Here is a 9,181-nt window from a genome sequence, read left to right on the forward strand (position 1 = left end):
TTCTCTTCCTTCCTTCCTTCTTTCCTTTCTTTCTTCTTCCCTTCCTTCCTTCTTCTCTTCTTCCTTTGTTTTCTTCCTTCCTTTTTTCTTTTCTTCTGTCTTTCTCTGCCATTTCAGATTGGCACTTGTTCTGCCCCTTATGGACTTAGAGAATGATCTGGGTCACTGGGAAGTTAAATGATCTGCCCATAATCACACAGGACATATCAGAGGCAAGGCTTACATCCAGGTCATATTGGCTCTAAGGCAGGCTCACTAGTCATTATACTGCTCCCCTTCCCTTCTTAAGCTTCTCCGTTTTAGTGATTACCTCCCTGACCGCCATCCCTTAGGGAAAAGGAAAGGTTCTCCCCCCACAGCCAGTCTGTACAATACTTAGGCTATTGCACAGTACATGGAGCACTAGACTTAGGCTACAACAAGATGAATTCAAATCCTGCCTCAGACATTTACCAAGTAGATAACCATGGACAAGTCACTTAATTTGCCTCAGCATCAATTTCCTCATCTGGAAAATGGGGAAAATAACAGCATCTATCTTGCATGGTTGATGTAAGGACCAACTGGTTAGATAACATGTAAATTCCTTCAGAAACCTTAGAGAAATATATAAATGTTGTTGTTGTAGTTAATTATATAGTATTTTTTAAGAGTCAGACCTATTTCTAAGTTTAATAAGGAATAAGAGGGGCAGCTAGATGGTGCAGTGGATAGAGCACCAGCCCTGGAGTCAGGAGGACCTGAGTTCAAATCTGACCTCAGACAATTGACACTTACTAACTGTGTGACCTTGGGCAAGTCACTTAACCCCATTGCCTAGCCAAAAGAAAATAAAAAAGGAATAAGAGCCAGTGCATTTCTGACTACTTTCATGATGTGATTTTGGATGCACTGGGCAAGCCTCTTGATCATAACATTTCTCCAACCATTTAATTGATTGCTGAAATTCTTTAAACAGGGCCTTGTATTCCACAAAAATATGGCTTTAATATACAAAAACCTCAGGAGAAGGGACCGAGTATCAAATTCTCACTAAAATGAAAATGACTGCCAGAAAAAGGCATTTATAAGAAGTTTCTCCTTTCCCCCTTACGGAATGAGGAAAGATCAGGGCTGATACTCTGGATGCCTAAAATATAGAAAAGGGGAAGAAAAAAGGGGGTATGACCAAGAGAGAGAATTTGGAAGTCATGCTGCAGGAAGGATAAGCTTGGACTCCTTCACAGTGCAGTCTGGAATTTTTCTGTTCACTAAATCAGTACAAGTCCATCTTCCAGAGAATCAGAACCCAATTCCTCTAGCTGAGTGATGGTGCTCAAGATGCCACAAATACCCTGCCGAGAGCTTGGTGAGAAACTTGTCACTCACCACTCGACCTTTGAGAAAACAACCCCCTGGTTTCCATCTGGTCTAGGAGAAATACAAGCATCTGGCAGCTCCTGGTGTTTGGCTCTTGCTCATGAAACAGAAATCAAATTTTCACAGGTCAAGCTGAGCACAGTATCCTTCCCCCCCCCCCCCCCCCCGATCTGCAAGCTCCCTACAAAAATAAACTTTCTTCAGTTTGCAAGTGGGTGTGAGAAACAGCTTTGGGCTGAAACGAATGACATGGGAACATTGTTGCTGTCGAGCGGGTGACAGTCTGCAAGTCCGAATGTACACCATGATTGCAGCTTTTAGTAGCAGGGGACACCGAGTGGAGGGTGAGGAGACCTGGGTCTAGTCTTGGCTCTGGCACTAACCATTTGAGTGATATTGACCAAGTCATGTTGCTCAGGGCCTCGGCTTCCTCTAGTGCACGAGGAAGGGCTGCATTTCCTCCAGCCTGGACATTTTATCCCCTGACATTTTGTTTTAACATTACCCATCCTAACACACCGTTTATTCCTTCCATCACTGCGTGATAGGAGGTTCAGATGAGACCAGAGGATCCTAATTCTAGAGCCTGGGAAAACCTTAAGAACCATCAAATGCCTCCCTCTCATTTTGCAGAAGAAGAAACTGAGAGGTAGGGAAGTGACTTGGCTCGTGCCAAGCCATACAAAGCATCCGAGGTGAGTTTTGGACCCATATCCTCTGATTTCAGAGATGGCATCATTTCTCAGCATTCAGCACTGTGCCAGGCATATTTTAGTTTTGTTGTTAAGTTGTTTCAGTTGTGTCTGACTCTTCATGACATCAGTGGAATTTTCCATGTCCTTCTCCAGTTCATTTGACAGGTGAGGAAACTGAGGCAAACAGGGTCAAGTGACTTGTCCAGGGTCACATAGCCAATAAGTATCTGAGGCTAGATTTGGACTCAGGAAAATGAGTCTTCCTAACTCTAGTCCTGGTGCTTTATCCACTATGCTACCTAGATGCCCCTGGCACATAATAGGTGCTTAATAAATACTGACATATTAATTCTATTGTACCACATGGTCTCTATGGGATGACAATCCAGATTTTAATATTTCAATACGATATTTTCTAACATTTTATGGCTCTAAGATTTTGAAGTCAGTTGAGGTTTCATGTCTTGTTTTTTGACCCCTATTGTGAATGAATTTTCTTAAGAAAATGCTTGGAAGGCGTTTTAACTTTATTTTTTTTTAAATTCTATTTCCCTTTTTCCCACTATGGGGAAATCTATGAGTGGCCTGTAAGAATTCTGTCAAATCAATCAATTAAAAAGAAAAGCAACAACATTAGAAGAATTTTAATTTCCAGCCCTGATAGTTCCAAAAAAAGTTAATCTTACATTTGTTCCTGGCATTGTGCCAGCGCCAAATTAGATTTATGAATTTAGTGAGATTGTAAGTTAATAGACAGCTTTGAGTTCTGCTGAGCCAGTGCAAACCTTTAATGTTTAATCAAGAAGTGGAATTAGGAGTTAAGTATGGCTGGCTTGTGATGTTTAAAAAGGAAAGAAACAAACCTCACCAACCTAAGCATGCACGGATAATTCAGAGGGCACTTTCATTGTCCTACTAGTCTTGAAGGCTCGTAGAGCATCAGGACACTGGAAAACCGGCAAGAGGTGCAAAGGACAACTTCGGGATCAATAGTTTCCTTCTTTTGTCTAGCAGCCAATCATTTCTACTCAATCACTGACTCGTCTTTTTAGTAGCTATACTTGCCCATTGTTTCCCACTGTTCTGTTTTCATAGGCAGAGGAGATTTTGGTGATTAGGCTGATTGCTTTGAGGTAGAATACAGAGGATGAGGTAATTAGTCCAACTAGGTCACTTGGTGTAATGAAAAGAACTCTGCATCTGGGGCTCAAGGACCCGAGTTCAAATACCAGCTCTACTCTGTACTTCTGGTGTGAATCTGAGTAAATCATACTAGCTCTCTGTGCCTCAGTTTCCTCATGTAGAAAATGTGGTTGTGGATGTTGCTTCTGCATATCACTAATCAGGGTACGGATGCCTACGTGACAGCATGCTCGAGAACATTAAAGTCAGTTTAAATTGGGTTTGAGGTCTGTGAGAAATAGCTGATTTTCATTTCCTGAAACCTAAAATGCAATCTAAGGGTTAGGTGGAAGTTGAACAAAGGAAGCCATAAATTAGAACATGAAAACATTATTGGTGGTGAATTGACTAACCAGGCGAAAACTGATTTTGAGGTTAGGTATAGATTAACATCAAAAGGGATGTTCCCAAATAAGAGCAAAAGTGGATGCTGGCCTGGATCCCCGAAGTGTGGGGGGAGATGGAATTAGGCACTTCGGGTGGGCTCTAACCTCTATAGTACCCAGCCAATGGGGAAACAGGGGAGAGAAATTCAAATTGGGAATAGGGAACAAAAAGGTGTGCATCTGTCTAACACGTGTGCCTATTCAGAGGACATCCAACCTTGCAAGATCGCTAATAAAGCTTTCCTGGCTTCAACATCGAATGGTTTCATTTCTTAGTGGGCACGCTTCTCACACCTCATCTTCAAAACCAACATTGGACTGGATTTTAAGGGGTTATGTTTGAATAGCTCTAAAGTCCCTTCTAACTCTGAATCTTATGGTACTAGGAATAAAAAAAAAATGGGATCATTTATTCTTACTGTAGTTCATTGCTGAGATTTAAATGAATTTTGAGGAAGAGTTAGATTGAGCCAGTGAATGCTGAAAGCAGAAGGCCCATTGAAGGGAAGGCCATGATGCCTCCAACAACTAGTGTTCCACCTGTTAAATTATTTGCTATCTAGTTAGTATATTACTAAGCAAGCATCCAAGGCAGGATTTGAACTCATCTTCTGGACTCTACTGTAATACCTAGCTGTCATAATTAACCACTCCATGAAACAGAAGCTGCCCGGGGAAGCTAAAGATTTCTGGTGGGGGGGCTGTCAGGAGGGGTGGTATCCTGCTCAAGCCCATCTGTTTTCCACATCTGGCAGTACAAGCAAGGAAGTTTCTAGCCTAGAAAGTATAAGGTATATTGTTGTTATTGTTGTTTAGTCGTTTCATCTGTGTTCCACTCTTTGTGACCTATTTTGGGGTTTTCTTGGCAAAGGTTTACCTTTCCTTCTCCAGCTCATTTTGCAGAAGAGGAAACTGAGGCGCACAGGGTGAAATCACTTGCCCAGGGTCACACAGCTGGGAAGTGTGTGAGGCTAGATTTGAACTCAGGAAGATGAGTCTCTCTGACTCAAAGCCTGGCACTCTTCTCACTGCACCACCCTTGCACAAGGCATAGATTGCAGATATCGGAGGTTCTGGAAAGTATAAAAGGCCCAAAGGAGATGGTACTAGGTAGGAGGGTGGAGGCGTGGTCAGAGCAGAGTTGTTTTGTCAAATGGAGAAAGGCTAGTGCCAAGAACCAGAGTGGGATTTTGTTTTCATTTTTGTCTACACTACAACCACTGTGAAGTAATAGATGCATTACCAAGCTCATTGAACTAGGCAGAATGCAATTAGCCTGCTTAGTCTGATTGGCTTCATAATTACACCAGATCTGTCATTTGACAGACCATCTCATTACTATGGGTTTAACCAATATAACATACGATGTTCTTGAACTTGGCCATGCCCATGTATTAGGTCTGAGACCATGGCGATGTTACTGTAGTGGGGCAAAGAGGGTACATGGTTAGTGTAACAGCGGCAACAACAAAAACAACAGTCTTAAATGAAGTTGCTCGAGATTGACAATCTCTATCAGTCCCCTCCATGGTATGCTTCCCTGCTTTGACTCTTATTTCCTAAGGCCTTTCAAGCCCCCTGGCTAGACTGGGCATGGCTTTTTGAGTATTGTTTCCTCCCTTGTACCATGCTTTGGATCATGTCTTCTTTCCCCAAGATGACTTTTTCTTTCAAGCTGTGACATTTGCCCCCTAATCACTAACACCTTCCCCATCCCTTCCCTGGAGAGGAGGACATTGGCATACAGGGCAATAGTAACACTTCTCTTCTATCTCAATGGCAGTTTTCCATCTATTCCATGATTTAAGGGATCTATATGCTTTTTTTTGGAGGGTGCAGGGAAGAGAAATAATGGGTTGGACCAGTGACATACATAATATAGGGAACTTCCGTGAGGAAATAAATTACAGTTGCCAATGCATATTGTCACCTACTCTGATCAGCAACTCATTTGTAGTCTACTACTACAGTAGTAGTAGTACTACTACAGCAACTAGTCTAAAAGAACTACATAGCTCCCTGAATGGTTAAGTGACTGGTCCAGGATCTCACAGTTAGTATATGTCAGAGGTCAGAATTGAGCCCAGATTTTCCTGAATCTGCGGCAGTGTCTCTATTTACTCTACCACATTTATTCACTTATATATTTATATATTTACTTCTTGTCTACCCCCATGGGCTCCTCGTAAATTTCCTTCCGTATACTTGTGTCCCCAGGCCTGGAACATAGTAGGTGCTTAATGAATACTTTTTGATTGATTAGTTACGCAAAGTTATGCAGCTGATTAGTGGCAAAGACAGAACCAAGATCATAGGATCTTACATTAGAACTGGAAGGGACCTTAAATGGCATCTCATTCACCCTTTTAATTTTGCAGATTGAAAAACTGAATCCCAGAAAGGGCAGGTGTTTGCACAATGTCACACAGATAGTAAGCATCAGAGTCACAATTCAAAGTCCTTACTTTTACTTATATATCCAATACTCTTTCCCCTACAATATCAAATGAGGACAGGAATGCTATTGTTGATCAGTCATTTGAATTGTGTCCAACTCTTCAGGATCCCATTTGGGTTTTTTGGCAAAGATATTGGAGTGCCATTTCCTTCTCCAGTTCAGTTGACAGATGAGGAAACTGAGGCAGACAATGATTAAGTGACTTGCCCAGGGTCATACAGCTAGTAAGCGTCTGAGGACAGATTTGAACTCATGAAAATGAGTCTTCCTGACTCTAGGCCCAGCATTCTACCCACTGTACCACCTAGTTGCCCAAAGACAAGAACAAGAGAATATAAAGATCAATATTTAACAGAAATTTACTAATCACCTGCTGTGGCCAAGAAACAAGGCCTCCTATCAAGACAATAACATAAGAGGCTTATGAGCTACTTTCAGAAGAAAGGCTATGTAAACCGAAACATAAACATAAGGAAGGTCCAGGGAGATGTGGGCAAAGGAGATAATTACCTTGGTGACTGAAGGGAAGAATCCAACAAGAGTTGGGGAGTAGCACACCATGTCAATAATGCCGATAGATGCAGACAAGAAGGAAAGTTTGAGGAGCAGAGTCAGTGTAGAAAGATGGACAATGTCTGGATGAGACCAAAGAGAGTAGTATGGAAAGGGTCGAGGTTTGTAGGCAGAGAAATGGAATCAAAGCCAGTGGGTACGTGGTCGATAATTTAGCAGAGGCAAATTTTGGTCTGATAGGCACCCTTAAGGATCAGGCCTTTTGACAACCTTGCAAAGGTTCGTCACCTCAGCTTTTTAAAATGATTTTTAGGATTACAGATTTAGAGCTAGACGTGACTTCAAAGGTCATATAGTCCAATCTTTTCCTTTCACAATTAGAAGCATTGAGGCACAGACGGGTTAAGTGACTTGTCCAAAGTTGCTCAGATAGTACGCAGGAAGGGTAATTTGAACTCAGGTCTTCTGGCTTTAACCAGCACCCTTTCCACTGTTCCATGTTGCCTCACTAAGAAAATCATGCTGACTTTTCCTTGGGGTCCCTGAGAAGTGGTAGGGACTTGATAAGTTATGGCCCGAGTGACCTTGAACTTCGTTCATTCTCTCTGGCCACTTTGGAGTTAAATGATAGGCCAGAACTTCAAGAACGAGTATTTGCCTTCCTCAGTGGCTCACCTTCATAAGAGATGTGTGAAAGGGAGGATCTGGAAGAAAGACACCCTGGGGGCCCTCCTGTCTTGCCTCAGACCCAGCACAGGGTCTTAGGGGTGTAGCCAAGGGGATCTTGAGTGGCCTAGAGAGTTCCAGCTATTGTAGGACAGAAGGGGGATTGAGCATCAAATTACTTGAGGAATAATTGAGAACTGTAGTTAACAAAGAGATGAGTTGGAGTCTGAGTTCCAGGTGAGCCAAGTTCCCGAAGGAAGAAGACGTCCAAATCTAGTCAGTGTTACCACGACTAGTAAGGTGAGGCAATGGGGGAGTTGTTCAAAGCACCAGGCCTAGAGTCAGGAAGACCTGAGTTCAAATCCAGCCTCAGACACTTACTAGATATGTGACCTTGGACAAGTCACTTAACCCTTTTTGCCTCAGTTCCTCATCTATAAAATGAACTGGAGGAGGAAATGGGAAACCATTCCTATATCTCTGTCAAGAAAATCTCAAAAGGGGTCATCAAGAGTTGAACATGACTGAAACGGCTGAACAACAGAAATTTTTGACCATATATTCTGAGCCCAGTCCTACACTCTGAGATGTGTCTGTGCCAGAAGCTAGGGGACTCTGGCAGACAACAAGGGGACAGGTGCAAAAAAAGGTCAGGATCACAGGGTAGCACATTTACTGAAGGACATTTTCACTGCAGAACTCATTGCTGAATAACTTCCTTTGTGCATAGGCCCCACTCTCCCTTGATTGTTTTTTTCTTATAAATATCTTTTGTTTTTTCCATTGTATTCATACCATTACACATCTTTTTCTTCTTCTTTTCAGTCTTTCCCCATTAAGCTTCCCCATTAAAGATTAAAAACCAGTTAAAAGCAGTTTAAAGATCAATTGAGATAGTAACTGTAAAATGCTTAGCACAGTGCCTGCCCCATAGTAAATGCCATATAAATGTTAGTTACTATTATTATTGTTGTTGATGTTATTTAATTAAGAACCTGATACATGTCAGGCACTGGGGACACAAAGGAAAATAGAACATTAACTCTTGTGAAAATTAATACAAGGAAGTAGCATAGGGCAGGGAAAAGTTCTCAGTCTGGAGTCAAAAGATCTGAGCTCAAATTCTGGTCATGCCATTTCATTTCATCTCAGCCTTAGTTTACTTCTCTGTAAAATGAAAGGATTGAAATAAATGATCTCTAAGGTCCCTTCCCTCTAAATCAATGATCCTATTGCCTAGTGGTAGCAGGGTATCAGAGCCTTCCTATTAGCATCCTGGAGTCAGAGGACTTGAGTTCAAATCCTAACTCTGGGGCCTATGTCCTTCATGACTTTGAGCAAATCACTTAACTTCCCTGACCCTCAGTTTCTTCTTCTTCTGTATAGTGCAAGGATTGGACAAAATGGCTTCCAAGGTCCCTTGTAGCTCCACATGTTTGCTTCTGTGATCTTTTGACCTCTGTATTAGTAACATTGGTCTGGGCTCCAGAGACTGAGGGCTGGAGTTTGAGCCTTGCTGAAGGATCTTTCTTACTCTTCATGAATTGCTCAGGTAGGTGAAAGGGGAAGAGATAGAGAGGGAACAAGAGGAAGAGAATGAAAGTGAGGGGGGAAAGAAAAGAAAGAGGGAGAGACAAAAATAAAGGGAGAGAAAAAAAGGAGGGAAGGTGGAGGGAAAGTAAAAAGTAGGGGAAAAAAGAGAAAAACAAAGAATGAGAGGGGAAGAAAGGAGGAAAGAGATCAGAAAGAGGAGAGAGACAGAGACAGAGAGAGACAGAGAGACAGGGACAGAGAGAGACAAAGAGGAAAGGAGGAAAGAGATCACAGAGAAGAGAAGAGACAGAGAGAGAGGAAAGAAGGAAAGAAATCAGGGAGGAGAGAGAGAGAGAGAGAGAGAGAGAGAGAGAGAGAGAGAGAGAGAG

This window comes from Vombatus ursinus, unplaced genomic scaffold, assembly GCF_900497805.2.
Source record: "Vombatus ursinus unplaced genomic scaffold, bare-nosed wombat genome assembly UNPS02014768.1, whole genome shotgun sequence".
Classification (NCBI taxonomy): Eukaryota; Metazoa; Chordata; class Mammalia; order Diprotodontia; family Vombatidae; genus Vombatus; species Vombatus ursinus.